The sequence below is a fragment of the Ciconia boyciana genome, chromosome 6 (assembly GCF_034638445.1).
Source record: "Ciconia boyciana chromosome 6, ASM3463844v1, whole genome shotgun sequence".
NCBI lineage: Eukaryota > Metazoa > Chordata > Aves > Ciconiiformes > Ciconiidae > Ciconia > Ciconia boyciana.
Window position 1 is genome coordinate 26198239 of NC_132939.1, and position 17073 is coordinate 26215311.

General features: G+C 43.4%; 1 protein-coding gene across 8 annotated transcripts in view; it reads left to right on the forward strand.

Annotated features, from left to right (window-relative positions):
• Nucleotides 1-17073, forward strand: part of TSPAN18 (tetraspanin 18) — a 169991-nt gene that overhangs the window by 14233 nt on the left and 138685 nt on the right. For 4 of the 8 annotated variants that reach the window (XM_072865001.1, XM_072864989.1, XM_072864994.1 and 1 more), the window contains exon 2: nt 3156-3279. The exons of the other annotated variants lie outside the window; for them this stretch is intronic. The gene's annotated coding sequence lies outside the window, so the exon portion shown is untranslated. The remainder of the gene's footprint in view (nt 1-3155; nt 3280-17073) is intronic. 8 annotated transcript variants of the gene reach the window in all.

The window sequence follows — 17073 nt, forward strand, 5'->3', positions numbered from 1 at the left end:
TCAGAGCTACCACCAATGTTTGTAGTAATATTTTATTTTTAACTGCATTTGAGAGGAAAGAATGGGAGGTTCCTTTGGCACTGAATCTTCTAAGTCTACAGAGAGCTTTGGGTCTCTTGGCAGGCAGATGTGCATTTTTAAGGGGTCACACATTGAAATTGTCAGTAGAAAGTTTGCCCTCTAAAAGAAGAAACTTAGAAAAAGTTGGGGTTTTTAAAAATTCTTTTTTCTTTAAAAATAGAAGGCAAGTGCAGGCTTCAGAGCTTGAGAACCAAGATCAGACACACACCAGGAAGTGTGGCCTTTCAGTTATTTATTGGGTTGCATTCTTCATTTGTAGAGCTTGATGGTTGATCTTTATGAACTCCTTCCTTTCCTCCCACTGTCTTTTCTTCATCTGTCCTTTACACAGCTTGAATACTTGTGGCAGCAGCTGGATTAACAGCTCTAGAGACTCACAGGGAGAAAGACGTGCATTTGATGGGTCTAGCAGGTGAGACTGATGTAGACTCTACCAAAAGTCATGGAAGAGAAGAAAGAATCAAAATGGGGACATAGGATCTGCAGTCATGTACAGTGCCTATCAGGTCTCTCTGGACATACAGCTGCACCTACAGAAACCCATCTGCTGGCCTCCTGACTCCCTAGAGAGATCACTAGGGAGTGTGGCTCTATTCTATTGGCTGTCTAATGTTGTATGCTGCTTACCTTGCCAGTTTGCTGCTTATCACTTTGGATTTTTTTTTAAGTAATTGGTGGCTTTTGACCTTCTGCTTTGGCTCTTCACATAATCTATCAACAACAGTGGACTGAGCAATCAAATACCTCTAATAAGGTCAACGTGGCCCCCCCTTACCACCTGTCCTTGAAAAAAACCCAGATGGGCTGCTGTCAGCGCAAACATCTTCAGAGGCACTTTCCTCCTGCTGAACTGTTCTTGTTTCCTCCCTCACCTACAGGTGTGAACATGACCAACAGGGAAATCAAGACAGTAGGCTTGACTGTGGGTCTGTCTGCAGCCCAGAACCCCATGGGAAAAAGTCTGGGAAAAACTCTAACGGCAAAACTGTTTGTCTTCCCTGAGACCAAAAGCTGTAAATTCTAGTGGTTCAATTTGAAAAACATAATCCAAATGCCTTTCTTTGAGCTTTTTAAATGAAGCAGCCTTGTCCAAATGGCTCAAAGTTGCCGTCACTTTCCTTTCAGGCTTGCTGCCACACAGCTGGGATCCTAGCAGTCCTGGTTGCCCTGGCTCAAACAGGGCTCCTTGGCTTCCAGGCTTCCTGCCAGGAAAATCTTTAGTATCCCAGCTGGAGCTAGGTTTGCCAGGCTCTCAATTCTGCTCACTGATCAGGTACACAGGAGAACCTGTGAGGAAATGGGCAGATTTCTGCCAGAAAATTCAATTAAGCGAGTACATTCCCATGAAATAGTTTGATTCTGTTAAACTGGCATTTTTCAAATGGAAAACTGTTCTATCAGAAAGCTTACATCCAACTCTGCTCATTAGTGTATCCATCCATGAACAAAAGGTAGGTTGTGCTGGAGACCAATAATTGAAATGCCTAAATCCCTTCTATCAAGACCAGAGCATAAAGTAACACTTTGGTGTCTGGCTCCATTTTAGCACTTTAATGTTTTCTGCAGATATTAAATCTTACAGGACTCTGATAGATAGGGATTACTATCTCCATTAACATAGATACAGGGCTGAGATGGGGCAAGGAATAACTTGGTCCTATAGCAAGTCAGTGGAAACTCTGCAAGAGCTTCCAGTCCTGACAGAGCTTTCTGCATGAACTATGCCAGCTTATAGAAACTCTTGCAAAAGCCAAATGGATCAGTATTGTACAGGGTTCATGTTACAGGATACAGATCAGGTTCAATTATAACACTTTTAGAACAAATTCATGCCTAATTTTAACCTCAAAATAGCAGCATCAGAAGACCACAGGGTAGCAGACAGCCCTACAAAACTGTATTGACACCATCAGCTTGAGCCATGTGACATCATTCTGCAGTCCAGCTAGCAAAAACTACTAAGAAGTAGCCTGCAAGGTTCTCAGCACCATATGTATTGGGTAGAAGTACATGTAAGTCTGTGCTGAACAAACAGTAACACATGCTAACCATTTAACCATTGCTTTCCACTTGCAGCCTGCTTTCCTATGGCAAAAAAAGTTTATATAATCGTTTGTTCTGATGCCATTTGAACCAATTTCAGTGAAATTTTTCAGAAGCAGTAGTATCAGAGATTGTTAAGCTACTACAGATTTTTTTGGAGGTGGGACAGTTAGGAAGAGGTAAGTGTCCTTTCGGGGGAATGGCAATATTAGTTCACCTGCTATTAGACATCAGAAAATCCATATGAAGGGAGAGAGGCAGAGAAATAAAAAGCCTTAATTAAAACTCTGACCACAGGACAAGCTTCAACTATATTTTGAACCTTAGACATGAAAGCCAATCAACCCCAAGTCACCATAGGTAGCCAAGCTTCTTCATTTCTGGTGCTTGTGAGGCACCAAGGCAAGGTGCCTTCAACAAGGTGAAAGTGCTGGCATGAAACAGTGGATATGAATCTTCTGAAAAATCACAGGAGCTTTTATTAATAACAAGCATCTCTAGAACAATACCCTCTTTTCTTTGAAGGTTCTTCAGGAAGACTTCTCATGGCACTAAGATGGGTTTTTTTGACAGTGGTCTTCAGAAACAGTCTTGCCCTTTACTGAGGGCTGAAATTGTTTGTCACACTTTCCATCCGAATCACATTTCCGTACTGACTCTCCTGCCTGATTCTTTCAGCTGCCTCTGTCATTGTTTGCTGCCTTTACACCCTCCGGTGGAACTGGATCACACATTCTCTTGTGATGGGTCCAGGGCGAGAATTTGAATACAGAACAGGAAAGACTGAGCACGTAGCTGACATCCCACTCAGCACTTCTTCTATTACTGGCTGATTTAAGTGCTTCTTGCTGGTAACCAGTGCCTTCCAGATTACAACTTTGAGAGATTTCTTAAGCTATTCTCCCATTTCATCCTGACTGATGGAGCCTTGCAGCTGAAGTGGATGCAAGCCATGGGAGGAGGGGTTTATGAAAAGGCCCTCAAACTAAACTGCATGTGTGTAATGAAACTGTTTTTGTTCTTCTACTCAGATTTTGTGCCGCACCAGTTAACAGTGGCATATGAATTCCTCACTGGTGCAGAGGACCGAGAGACTTTAGTGTTAAAAGCACCAAGACCGAACAACATCAGAGATACAATTTAACAGGCTCAAAGGTAAAAGGAAAATTCTTAGCTGGGATTGCAAGTGGAGATGAGGGGTGGGACAGTTTCATTATTTAACACCTTGTGATTTTTACATTGATGCAAACTGCTACCATTCTTATTTAGTATCATCTTACAGTCACTTTGCAACTGATGTAAATGACTGCTGGCAACTGATAGTTACACCAGCCATCCAAGTATGAGGTTAGTAAGAGTGTGCAGACAAGTAACAAAGGATTCCCTTTGTTTCCTCCTATCTGGAGGAGAGGAGAATAAGGACAGAGACCCTTGAGTTGAGAAATAAAGTCAGCCCCGGTGTACGTTAGGTGGTCTTTGAGCACAAAAATGAAAATGGATTTGGTTAGTGTGAGGTTGATAATTTCTAATTAAGATTTATTGGCTGGTTACCAAACCGCTGCTAGAAATCAAGACATTTAGTTTGGTACAATTGCATTTTAATTGAGCCTTGTTGCATTTTTAAGTGGGCTTGAAGTGGTGTATAAGCCTTGAGTTAGGTTAAATTTCCCAAGTAGGATATATCAGCTCAATGCTTTTTAGCAACAAAGCAAAGTTCCTGTTTAGGGAACAGTGCTCTGCAACATTCATAAAGCTTTGTTATCCCTTCTACAGAGAAGGGATAACCTTCCTTCCCACTTGCTGGTGTTCTTGTACCAAAAGTTGGACAGAAATGTTTTGCCATTTTTTTCTGCTTTTCCCTTTTCCTGCTTACCTTCTAGGGAACTTGCTTTATAAACAATAACAGAATAGGGCTGGGAGGCCTTCTACACATAGAGAAGTGGTCCCAGTGAAGACTGTCTCCTCCATATGGCAGCATATGTTTCTGTGCATTTCCTGATAGAGCAGCCATCTCCCTGTGGCATTTGGGCATGGTATAATTAGCTGTGTACAGAAGTAGAGTGTTGATAACATTTTGCTGGAAGAGTGCCATCAGCATGACTGTTCTCGGTATTGGTTGCCGTAAGTAACACTGTCTTTAGAGAACAGTCATTGGAAATCTGTGGGCTGCTCTTGCACACCCTGAGCTCTTTCATGATTTTATCATTAGTGGTGCCTAGAGAGTAGTCCTTTGAGTTTTGAATGTTTAACATGAGAGAGGTTCTGGCCTGTTTGTTTAGCTATGTATCTTCTTGATTGCAGTTTGACAGGATTAAGCCCAACTGCAGATTGGCATCACAACTGGATATACAGATTACTCCCTGTTCTGACATACTTGCTCCCTGTTTTCTCCCAGCTTATGTTGTTAGTCCAGAACATGACAAAAAATGGAAAAAATAATCCAGGGATATTTCTCCTTAAAAAGCTCAGTCCCTTGCAGGGTCTCCTCCCTGCCTTGCCTATAATCAAATCTTCCTGCCTTTGTGCCATCCCATGTAGACAGAATCCAGTGATTACAGTGGACCATGGAAGAACTACCCAGAGTGATATATGAAAATGTGATATACATATATGAAAATAAGTCTGTCTCAGAGAGTACCCAATAGCAGAGCTTCAGAGAAGAGTGCAGAAAACGTAGGGTCACAACTGATGAGTAGGACAGGGCAAGTTCCATCTTTCTGTAGGCAATTAGAGATTGGTTTATGGGATTATAACTTCTTTATCCATTTACACTGTTTACAGTAGCCTTGCATGTCCCATTATCCATGCAAGCATCCTGTAATCTTTTGAGTACTTTTAATCTGTTGACTTCTGTGATAACTGTAGAAGTGAGTCACAACAGTTAGTTATATGATGGTCAAAATATTTTCTGATCATAAATGTACTGCTTTTGGCTTCCTCTTCTCCACTTGTAAAATCTCCTTCTGTGCTTACACAATGCTCCATTTTCAGCAAAGCTGCTGAGGCATGTCTATAACATCTGTGGGGAAAGAGAGGAAGAGCTAGTCCTGAGTTCCGAACTCATAAGTCTATGCAATGCAGCACAGCTCCATGATGGCTTCCCTGTTTATTTGCTCACCAATAGCACTGAGTGATGTGGCTATGTTCCTCCTGAACCCAAGCTAATTCACAGCTTTGACGCCTCAGCATGATGCACTCTAGTGCTTTCAGCTCCAAGACCATCATGCAAGGTGCTGACTTGGGGTCACAGTGCCCATGGTGCATTTACATTCTGTTGGTGGCTGCTCCATGACGGATGGCCAAAGGCAGCAACAGCTTCTCTAGCTGGATATTCTTTAGCAACAGAAGTAATATCAGTTATTTTATTCTGCAGATAGTAGGGCTGTATAATCTCAGGCACCCTGCTCAACAGACATTCTTGTGTACTATGTTGTCATTGAATAATGCAAATGGATTTTCAAAAGGAACAAAAGGAGCCAAAACTTTAGACTGGGAAAGGAGTTCTCTGTAGTTCCCTGCCTTCGTTTGAGGTATGTCAGGGTGTCCAGAAGAAAGCTAAAGACTCAAACTGGCTGTTTCAACTCAGAAGGACTGACTGAGGTTGGAGAAAAGAAGGCTGAGTCCTTGAGGCATGGTAAAGTGGTACGGCCAAGAAGATTTTAGAGCACAGAGTCCTCAAATGTATTTTGCTGAGGTACTACTGGCAAAGGCAACAGCAGCTCTTGCTGCTACACGTGTAATGGAAGAAGCTTTTTTTTTATGCTCAGTAGGTGTTTTTATGACAGTTTAAAACAACGTGTGTATCACACCGGAGCTTGAAAGCCCACATATTCTAGGTTCTGTATGGAAAGAGGGAGTGGCAGGGAGCATATGCCTACTTCTCTGCATTTATCTGATTTGGGTCTGAAGTCTAATCCTGGGGGCAGCATTTATTTTGACACCTTGTTAGGTTTGAATTTGGAGAAGCTATCAGGTCAAAGTAATGGGTGCATTTTTAAAGTTTGTTCTCTGTTGCTTAACACCTGACTGGGCCATCACCCTGGAAGAGCAAAGCTTACCAAATATTTTGTCCATAGCTACAGGTAGATGCAGAGAAATTTGTCCTGACCTTTTGCGTTTCTGCAATATTAATAATGGTTTCTTCTTTGCTGTGTGTATAAATCTGAGTTTGGCTGCCTGTATATTCTATGTGGTAGGTACATTTGCTGCTCTTGTGTGATAATCCTAGAGTTTGTGTAATTTTTTTCACTTTACTCCCCAGCCCTCTTGTAACTCTAGAAGCTGAGCAAATTAACTGTTGGAGAAAGTATGGCTGCAATCTCAGTCACAACAGGAAAAAAAAAAAGTTGGAAAGTAGAAAATCTTCTTTTTCTCAGAGGTTGTCAGTTCCTCCAAAAAACCCAGGGGCACATAAAATTCTGCCTTTTCCTAGCAAAATTGCTAAAGAGATGGCTGGGATTTGTGAAGGCAGAACAGAGAAAAACAGTGGTTTTGGGTTGTCTGCTGGGACCTTGACTGGAAGGCTCAGGAAAAGCAAGGTCAAGTCCTCCATGTGTCCTGTGGCTGTGAAGCAGGAATGCTGGCTTGTATGAAGCAATTGGAAAAGCAGTCTATACCCCAGCCCCCACCCTCACCTGTGTTAGTCTGAACTACTGGTGAAAAATAGCCATGCGTGCCCAGCCACACTTACGGTGTATTCTCTTCCCCACACGATCCCACACCAGAGTGCGGGGGCTGTTGGGCTCCATCTGAGGTACATTTCTTGGTCAGAATTTGGCAGTCACAGAGGTACAAAGAGATTTCCGGCTTTTCTAACCTGCAATCTTGACAGGAAATACAGTGGAGGGAACGATAAAAACAAGAAGGGAGCAAATGAGGTTTTCTCAAGCCAGGGCTTCTCTGCCTTGAATTGGTGCAGATAGAAGAATGGGAGGAAGCAGCCTTTGAGGGCTGCTTGAGAGGCAGGCTTCTATTTATAACCTTGTTTATGTGATCCCAAGGCATTGTTAGAGGAATTTCTGCAGACTGCAAGTTTCTTCTGTTGTTGCTTGGGATTTAACCACCTCAATTTTTTATTTTACTCTAAACAGAGAATTTTTAGAGAACACTTTTTTTGGAGAAGACTGCCTTTATATACCCCCTTTCTCCCCCAACCTTTGGTGTCCTCTAGAGAGGCATGAAAATCCTCACCTTGCCTCAGACTTAAAAGAGCCTCCCTTTTTAGCCACAGTCTCTGTTGAGGAGAAGATTCCCTCCTTTCCGCTGCAGAGCAAAGAATGCTGGCTTGTAATTGCAAAAGCCTTTCCGTGCCAGTCCTCCTCTCACCTGTGCTATTCTCAACTAGTGTTTCCTTTAAGCTCTCCCTATTTGTTCCCACCATAGCACACATTCAGAAAGGAATCGTGGTTGTTTGTTCCATATCCTCATGAACTGCCATTGTTTGAAGCATCAGTGGACAAAGGCTTGGAGAGTTAAAAAAAGAACATTCGACAGTAATCTTTGGCAGTACAGTAGAGTTGGAAAGTATGCCTTTAGGCATACTGGTATATATTGTAAAGTAATGAGTTAGGGCCCTCTTTAGCCCTCTCAAAACAAGCCATCTGTGATGAACTGTCCTGCTATCCCTTTATTTCCCTTTTCCTGCTCTTCCCCCTTCCCAGAACAGTGCTAGCTTCAGATATTTTCTGGTGATGTTTACTCTATATGCAAAAAACCTTTCAGTGATACAACAAGGGGATGTTCTAAGCAAGTAACAGGGTGTCTCCAGATCACTATTCCTGAGGAGCCTGAGAGTGTCCTTTATATCTGCTGCTATCAGACCCATGCTTCCACACCAAAACAAAAAGAGTTTTAACCCTTCCCAGTGAGAGCCTGAGGGGATGTGGAGGTGCACAGCAGCTCTTGAAATCGAGCATCTGAGCTTGGTAATAGGACTGCAATGTTCAAGCTGTTGCTGAAGAACTTTGAACACAGCTGGAGCAGATGGAAAAGACATTTACCTTGGTGCTGTTAGGACAGAAGAGCTTTTCTGCAGGGTTTGGGGTTTTTAAAAAATCTTTGCTTTATATTTTATTGAGATACTTTCTATATTAAATTAAATGGGCAACTACATTAATTCAGGCATGCAGCTTCCAGCAGCAGTCCCATAGTCACAGGGGTTTCTCTCTGCATTAACATATCTGTTTAAAGCTAGGCCATCTCAGCAACTTATAGAGCAATGTACTGTATAATTTAACAGAGAACAGAAATGGCACAAAACAAAGAACTACAGTATGTGAGAGAAGGGAAGGAAAGCGTATCAATAAAAACCTTTAAAATATTACCTTTTCCCCAAAGTCTACCAGAAGAAAAACCTGCAAGCCCTACAATCTGCTCATAGCCCCCAACACCCTGCAACCATGTAAATAGGTGTCACTTTGACGTCCACTGGCAGCAGCTTCCCTTCATTTTGAAAAATTCAGAAAGCCAAAGGCTGATACAGCTGTCTGAGAACTGAGGCAGGAGCACACTTATAAGGACAAACATGCTGTATAAAGTACATCTGTATAGTCTGGTGACCAGGCTTGTTTTCTGTGGTTTGGTATACTGTGAAAGGTGAAGTCCATGTGATGTGAACTGAAGCCAGACCTACAAAGTTAAAATCATCTGGTAAAGCAGATTTTTTTGCCAGCTGCCTCCAGCTGCAGCCAATACAAAAGATTTTCAAAGGAAGACAAATATGTCTGAATGCTGCCCTTGACTCAGTGTAGTGGGTGCATGGCAGATATCTCAGGAATTCTTCCACAGTGACATTTAAGATTATTTTAGAGTGCGCCTGTAAAGATCTGGGATATCAGAAGTCTCAGGTGTGTCCTCCCATGTGCCTCCTAGAAATCCCCCACATCCTAAAGGAACTGGCTGGCTGAAAGATTTACAAAAGACCCCGTTCTGTACAGCCTCTGCTGTCCTCAGCCAGAGCAACTGTTCTGCTGGTATTCTCTGTGCCTGGGCCCACTGGGAACCTATAGGAAAATCCTGCCTTCCCCCAGCTAGTAATGAGTAAGTGCTGGAGGCACTTTCCTGTATGTATTGACGCTATGTCTTTTGAAGCTGAAGCTCCCACAGTGTATAAAGGCTGTATCCCTCCCTTTGATGCCAAATGAAGGCTAGGGTCACTGTATTTGACCTCAGTAACTCAAGGTTTGAGATGGAACAAAAAAGAGCCAGTAACCACTAGAAGTGGCCCATGAGGTCTGATCTTGTGTAATACAATACTCCATGACAAGAGCTTCCACTGTTGCCAGAGCAAAAAGAGTGTGACATACAGCATGGGCAATCTCAGTTCTTCACAACAGAGAACTGGGCAAGTATATCTGTAGAGAGACTCAGAGATAAACATCTCCTCTTATCCCATCTGTAAATCCCTCCAGTGTGATGAAATTGCGACTACTGGTCTAGTAACAGAATGTCTAAAGCCATCTGGCAAAATTAAACTGAGTGGGATTTGCTCCTTTTTGCAAAGGAAATGTCCATGCATCAAACTCCACAGTGTTTCGAAACTATTTTACATGGCAGAGGCCTGTAAAGGGCTCCCTTCTCCAACTTCTAGTATAGTAACTAGCAGTGCTGACTTTCCTTTCTTGAATCAATCATTCTCATCTGGGTGATGATGCTTCCCTGGGCTGTGGCATTATGCCATCCCATTTTCCATAAGCCAGTGTGCAGACACAAAGAGTCTGGATTGCTGGCCAAGTGTTGAACAAGGAGAAAATCAGCAGGTCTAATGTTGAAATTATTGATATTGTTTTAAAGTGGTCTAGTAAATACAGTGGAATCAGCCCTGTCATCTCAGTCAGAGCAATCAAAACAGTCATTAAAGCTTAATAAAGTTGAGTGATTCATCTTTTGCTGTAATATTTTCAAATAATTATCCTACTTAAGATTTAAGCTCCTTGAGAGTGTAAAGTCCAGGCAGAAGTGAGAAGAAGTGCTGAGTCTGAATCCAGTGCTAGCTCCTGCCCATACTGTCTCCTAAACTGTGTACCTTTTATTCCTGGTAATACCGCTTTGTAGTACTGAGAGTTTCACTTGGTGAACACTGTAGATGTTCAAGCAGTTGCAAAACCCAGATGGATGCTTGACCTAGATAGTCCAGGATCTCATCTCCAACAAACCCCCATCAAACCATGCATCCTTGTACCCTGCCAGTGGCAAATGTCCAATATCCAGTGCTTCAGGGGAACGTGACAGTCCCGTCATGCACACAGTGATGCAAGGCACAATGCTGCACAGAGACATGCAGATGTGAAAGCTAGCCAAGTGCCTCCTACAGTGTGGACTAATGCAGGTCTTCTCATTTATTCTGTCTGGCAGGTGTTTACTTCCAAATGTTGATTAAAACTTGGAACAGCTTCCTGCCCAGAAGAGGATATAGCTGTGTACCTTGACTCTCTGGTACAGCAGATGGTAACAGAGACTGTTGTGGTGTGTTCAATGGTTAGATGTTTCCAGAGCCTCAGGTTGCTGCTTTGCTTGGCTGAATCCCTCTTCATGAATATTCACTTTTGAAAGAGATTTATTTAGAAAGGGGAAAATATGGCACAGATAACTGTGGTCACCAGAAGAAAGGAGCTTAAAGGCAGGCCCTTATTTCTATCTGCAAGGGCAACAATAAAAGACTCAGCAGGTTAGCTAGTATATCTGCGTATTAAATAAAAGGCATTCACTGTGAGCAGAGAGTGTACACAGTTACTTCAGTTCAGCTGATATACACTCATTAAGCTGTAGTAACTAATTTACTTGCAATTGTTTCTCAAAGCCCTGAATCAGATCTTTCAAACTGTGTTAATGCCATACCTTCCTTTCCCTGGCATAGAAGGAAGGGCTAAGACGCTGATTTATCAGAGGCAGGAAAAACAATCTTGGCTAAAACCTGAACAGTTAAAAAGTACACATTAGATCCCAGCTAGGCATTTCATCTTTTTCTCAGCCCAAACAGGAACTGAGTTCATAAGAAATTTTGGTCATGCAGTCAAAATATACTTTCCAAGTTTTTCTCGCTGTGTTTTCTGTTATCCTTGGTGATAGATCAGTGGACAATGTCCCTATATCTGTCTCACTCTCATGGAGACTTCCACCAGAATGAATCGTGTGTGCTTTCTTTGTGCGCAGGCTGAAACTGTATTTCTTGTAAGGAATCTGTCAGTAAGATGAGCTTTTTAACAGTGAAAGTCTGCACAGTGTTTACCAAGCAGTGGGACCAGGCATCTTGATAAAGACCAGCCAGCTATCTGCTCCACAGCACCCCAGAGTGGGGTCCAGAGTGGGGTCCAGACCCTGGAGTACGAATCAGCATTGCAGTAATGAGTCCAGCTACTTTGATAATACTTGTAACATGCAAGGGCTAAGAAGTGACTGAAGAGCACATGGAGTGGCTTGTTCAGACCCCATCTCAGCCATTCTGCTGTCACTGAGGCACCAGCCTGGCTCGGTATTATTAACCACTTAAAGCTCTTTCCTTGCACTAGTGGGAACTGGTTCAGAACTGCATTGCTCTCCTCTGAGTGAAGTAGAGAAAGTATGTGGAGAAAACAGGCACCGCCTTGTTTTATTTCCTGATGGCTCCACAAAAATTGAACTGCCTGTGAAAAATGTTCTACTAAGAATGAGAGAGGATTCGGCTTTAAATCACCCTGGTAAGGTGCTTTAAATCCTTAAACTAGACAGTCAGATGTATCTCTCTTACACAGGGCAATCAGAGACTCAAATATGAGGTATCTTTCTTTGAGAGCTGTGCATCCATTCTGCCATTCCACGATTATCTCATGTTTGTGGTATTGGACTGATAAAGCAGAAAAACACTGTTCTCTCACAGGGAGCACGTACTCCTTGACCCTTAGCCAGAGAACCTTGCTTTTCACCAGGGAGATGGCATCTTTATGGGAAGGATGGAAAATCCCTTTCTGGGGAAAACTGGTGCCTGAAATTTCAGACCTTTGTGTTAAGACAGAACTAAAATACATCCATTTAGTTCATACAAGAAATTAAGCAGCACTTAAATGAATTGTAGTTATCTAGCTTTCCAGTAATGAGTTATGTTCATTTTTCGAAAGCACTGCATTCAGAGTGAAAGTCTCTCAAGCCAGTCTCTGAATGCATGCATTTCTGCATTTTCAGTGCCTAAATATTTGCCATTTCCCACTCGGGGATGCTGACATGGCATTAACTTTCTGCAAACATTCCCTGAAATGGCAGTCTGGGGACATTCAGCAAAAGGCTTAGTCTGGGTTATAGAACTGAGCATGCCTGTGCTGTGATGCTTGAATCAGCAAGAGAAAGGTTTAGGTCCATTGTCCCCACACAATTATTTTTTTTTTTACTTTGTACAGCATCGAACTCTGCCAACTAGTTGCAGAGTAAATGATGCTCTAGGGCAGTTTTAGAGTTTGCTCTTCATTTTCAAATGTAGGGAAAGGTAGCAAAAAACAGCTGAAGATGGTAGTCCAAGATTAGAATTTAGGATCAGCTTCTCAGTTCATATTCAGTGAGGGGATCTGCTGGGTAACTTGTATCCTTGTACCTTGATTTTTCTCCGTATGATGGGAGAAACACCTAGCAGCTCCCATAGTTCTGACATGGTTTGCCTTCTTTTCTCTCACCAGGAGACAGAACATCTTGTTAAATGTAGATAACTGTTTTGGCTTGTTTACCTCCATTGGGAGGTGGGTAGAAAATACAGAGTTGGGAGATTCGGCAGGAACAGCAGACACCAACCCCCTTCCTCCCTGATAACCACCATGGAAGGGAAATAATCTTGACCCCATACATGAGTGATAGTGCATCATGCAAAGTGCCTGGAAATCCTTGGCCAAGCAACAGCAGAAAGGTAGCATAGAAGCATTCCTGCTGTTCACTCAAACTGCCCCTCGTGAGATTGCGTGTTTTTTTCAAGAAGCAGAGACAGCTCTGTATGATGCCAGAGAATTTACCCAGACAATTCCACAAGAACAGACACAATTGTACTAGGAATTGCATATCAAATATTTATTTTCCAGGAAGAGATGAGAAGAGAGAGACCTTAGCAGTGCTCCCATCCCTGCCTCTTCCTGTAGCCTGAGCTTCCATATAGTGGTGTCTGTTTATTTGACACAATCCAGAAAATGTAAACAGTTAGTTTAAAATTAGATAGAAAACCTCTAGGGGAATGATGAAATAGAAACATTGTAGATGGCTGTGCTTATGATGTACGTTCACGTAGTAAAGGAGGCACAAAGATGAATGCGGTGGCTTGTTTATCACTCACTAAGTGTATGTGAATGACTTGATGAAGTGACATGAGCATGATGTGACACTTGTCAGCAGTCTGCAGAGACCGCACACTCCAGTATGCCATGAAACTAGTTATTTTCATCTAAGGGGCATGTTGCACCATGGATCATGTGGTCTACGAAAGCTATACTTTTGTATCGTGGTGGCTTGACCTCAGCTAACAGCCAAACTCCCACCCAGCTGCTTGCTCACTGCCTCCCCAGCAGGACAAGGGGAGCAAATAGGAAGAACAGGAATGAGAAAGCTCATGGGTTGCGATACAGACAGGGAGATCACTTACCAATTACTGTCATGGGCAAAACAGACTTGACTGGGAAATTAATTTATTGCCAATTAAAATAAAAATGTAATTGCTAATTTGGGTAATGGGAAACAAAAAACCCCAAACATTAAAACAACACCTTTCATCCCCTCTTGCCCAGGCTCAACTCCACTCCTTCATTCCAGGCTTCTCTACCCTCCCCAGGCAGCACAGGGGGGATAGGGGCTTACGGTCAGTACGTAGTGGTTTCTCTCTGCTGCTTGTTTCCCTCTCATACTTTTCCTCTGCTCTGGTGTGGGTTCTCCATGGGCTGCAGTTCCTGTCAGGAAAATCTGCTCCTGCGTGGCTTGTGTGTGGGCTCTCCCATGGGCTGCAGGGAATATCTGCTCTGGTGCCATGGAGCACCTTCTCCTCATCCTCTTCATCTGACCTTGGTGTTCCCTCTGCTGTTTCTCACTCTTTTTGCTCCCTTCTCTCTCTCTCTCTGTGGCATTTTCTGACGTTTCTTAAATACGTTTTCACAGAGATGTCACAAATTTGGCTGATGGGCTCAGCTGTGTCCTGCAGTGGGTCTGTCGTGGAGCTGGCTGCAACTGGCTGTTCCCCGCATCGGCAGCCCCTGACCTCTTCCCACAGGGGCCACTCCCATAGCCTCCTCCTTCCCCACTACCAAAATCTTGCTACATACACCCAGTACATGTATGCTGGATATTTTAGATCTTGACAAGTACCTTGATGGCTGTACAAGCCCCAGGAAAGGTGAGCTGCATTTGCCCTGGCCCTCCCCTGCTTGCTGGGGAAAAATTGATTCCTGCCTCTAAGTCCTGTCACAACATAGTGCATGGGAAAGAAGGACTCTGGAGCTGAGAAGGTGGCCAAGAGGTGAAGTCTTGGTCACAAGGTTTTTGTGGGTTTTTTTCTCCCTACATTAACATTACCAGAGCCATCCTCACTGGTTGCTAGGTGATATTTTCATTATGTGGAGTCACAATTTTGTGTGAGGAGTGGCCTGAGCAGTGAACCTTTGAGAGAAAAAGCACAGGAAACTGTGTGCAAGAGATGATGAATCCAGTGGAGCGAAGTAGGGTGGAGACAAGAGGAATATGCCAGTATCATGAAGGGAATGATGACTGGCAAACTTTTTCCAAGTTGCCTGGTAGCAAATGTGGTAGGATGACCACAGGTGTTTGGATCTACTGGGAGAGAAGCCTGAAGACTTACTGGCATTTGAACCTTGGATCCCTGCTGGGTACATTCATCCTCTTACCCTTCTTCTTCAACCCCACTTCCTTTTAGCCAGTTTTCAATCCACTCTTCCAAAGCTATCACATCTCTCCAACCACCATGATTTCCTTGTCATGCTGTATCATGCTCTTCTCTTGGCTGGCGCTTCAGCTGTAAGATCTTTGGGGTAAGGAGAAGTTGTTCTGATCAGTGTAATGCAGGAAAGGGGGTCGCAGTCCACAACTTAAGACTTCTAGAGGATGCAACATTATAAGGAAGAGATTAATCCAAACTCCCTGTCACTCTGCATCCCCTTATCCACACACAGGGAGCTACCACATTACTCTCAAAGACCTTGTCACCTTTAACTGCAAATTCATAAGAAGAGCAACCCAAATGTAATTTCTAAGCAATGCACATGGAATAGCAACACTGGCAAGAGAAAGCAGCCTTCCAGGCTGTGGCTGTGCAGGTAATGAGGGAAGCGAACCTGGCCCCTTTGGAACTCCCTTATGCTCTTCTCTCAACCCAAACCCCGCAAATGCAATGGCATGTTAGTGGCAAGGAAACAGTAAATCACTTTTTTTCCACCCTGAGCTACAAGCTGCGGCAATCAGACCCCTGGGAATTCAGACTTCTTCTCCAGCTCAGCTGGAAGGATTAATGTGACAGACTTGAGGGGGTTCCGCTTCAAATCCCAGCTCCCTTGCCTCCCTAATTACTTCCATGTGTATTTGTGCAAGGCTGCACGTTGTCTGGGGTCTGCAGGTGGCATAGTGACCTTTGGGCTATAGGTGGGTTTTCTATGCTTCACCATATGTTACACGAATGAGCCAAGCAGTTAGAAGGCAATTGTAAGCATCCACAGCCAAGCAATCTCTCTCTGTACAGTGACTGATGGATTCTGTTTCTCTGCCCTCACTTCTCCCTTTATGCTTTCTCCAGCTGTGAAAGAAGAAGGAATTTCTGGCCTTAGTTTATAATGTTTAATTAAAAGAAAAACCTTCATGCAAAGATAGCTTGTTTCCACAGCTTTGATGTTGGTGCCTGTGGGAAATAGATGAGTTGGAAGTGCATTCTGGGTAATAAAATGTAAATGAGCAACTTCAAGCATTCTTGTGAGTTTCTCAAACCTCAAAATCAGTAGAGCCAGATCAATATATTTTCCCAGTGAATTCCGTTGTGCTCGGTGCACTTGTACTGCTGATTTTACTGCTTTCTCCAGCTCCCTTAGAAGGCCTTTCCAGAAGTCTCTTCAGATATATTTTAGCTTGTTCTCAGTGAGGCAGCTGTGTTGTGTGAGTGCTCTGCAGGGAGTGCTGTGTTTGCAGGGAAAAAGAAGCAGCAGTGGGTGCAAAAATCTGCTCCTAGGGGGCCCCCTGCCACTGGGGTAGAGTCTAGCTTCGCAACAACTTCTAATGGTTCTTTACTTTGAATGTAATTGGGTAGCGCAACAGAAATTCCTCTTTGGGTTCTTCCCTTTATCTTCTTGGGAGTTTTTTGACAGAAAAAAAAGAATTAGATCATGTCCGGTATTTTAGAGAATATGGAAAACCTGTCAAGGGCTTTTGGGGCAAAGGAAGTGGCTCAAAAGAATGGCTCATCTTAGAAGTTTGGAGTGCTGGCTACTGGTTCCAGTGGGATAATTCACATCCAGCACTCAGGGGTATGTATGTCCTGCCTTGTATTTCAGGCAGCCTGGAAGAGAAAACAGGATCGCTTCGAATTTATGTTTTTCAGCAGTTTCTTCAAATATGCTCTGGTAAGATCCCTGGTCTAGTTTCACAGGATTTCTTTTTTCACAGTTTTGTTAAACTCACCTGAGACGTGTTATACACTGAAAACAGATGTATAAAGGCTGTATAAAGGGAATAGATTCACTGGCTTTGAATCTTCCTGGAACAAATGCTCACCCCTGGGTCTTGCCTCCTTCCTGCTGTCAGATTGCCTCCAAGAGGGATAAGGCTGGATGAGAAGCCAGTGCCCACTGTGGCAGGAGAGACTCGCCTCAGTGGCATTGCCACAGGACACTTGGCTCAAATGCCCTGCTGTCTGAATCATCGCATGGAGAAAGCCTTTTGGGATGGGCTGTGCTAGGGAGGACTAATTTTTTTTATTAGCGTCTTTGCAGCCCTGATGGCTATCCAGTTGCGTAC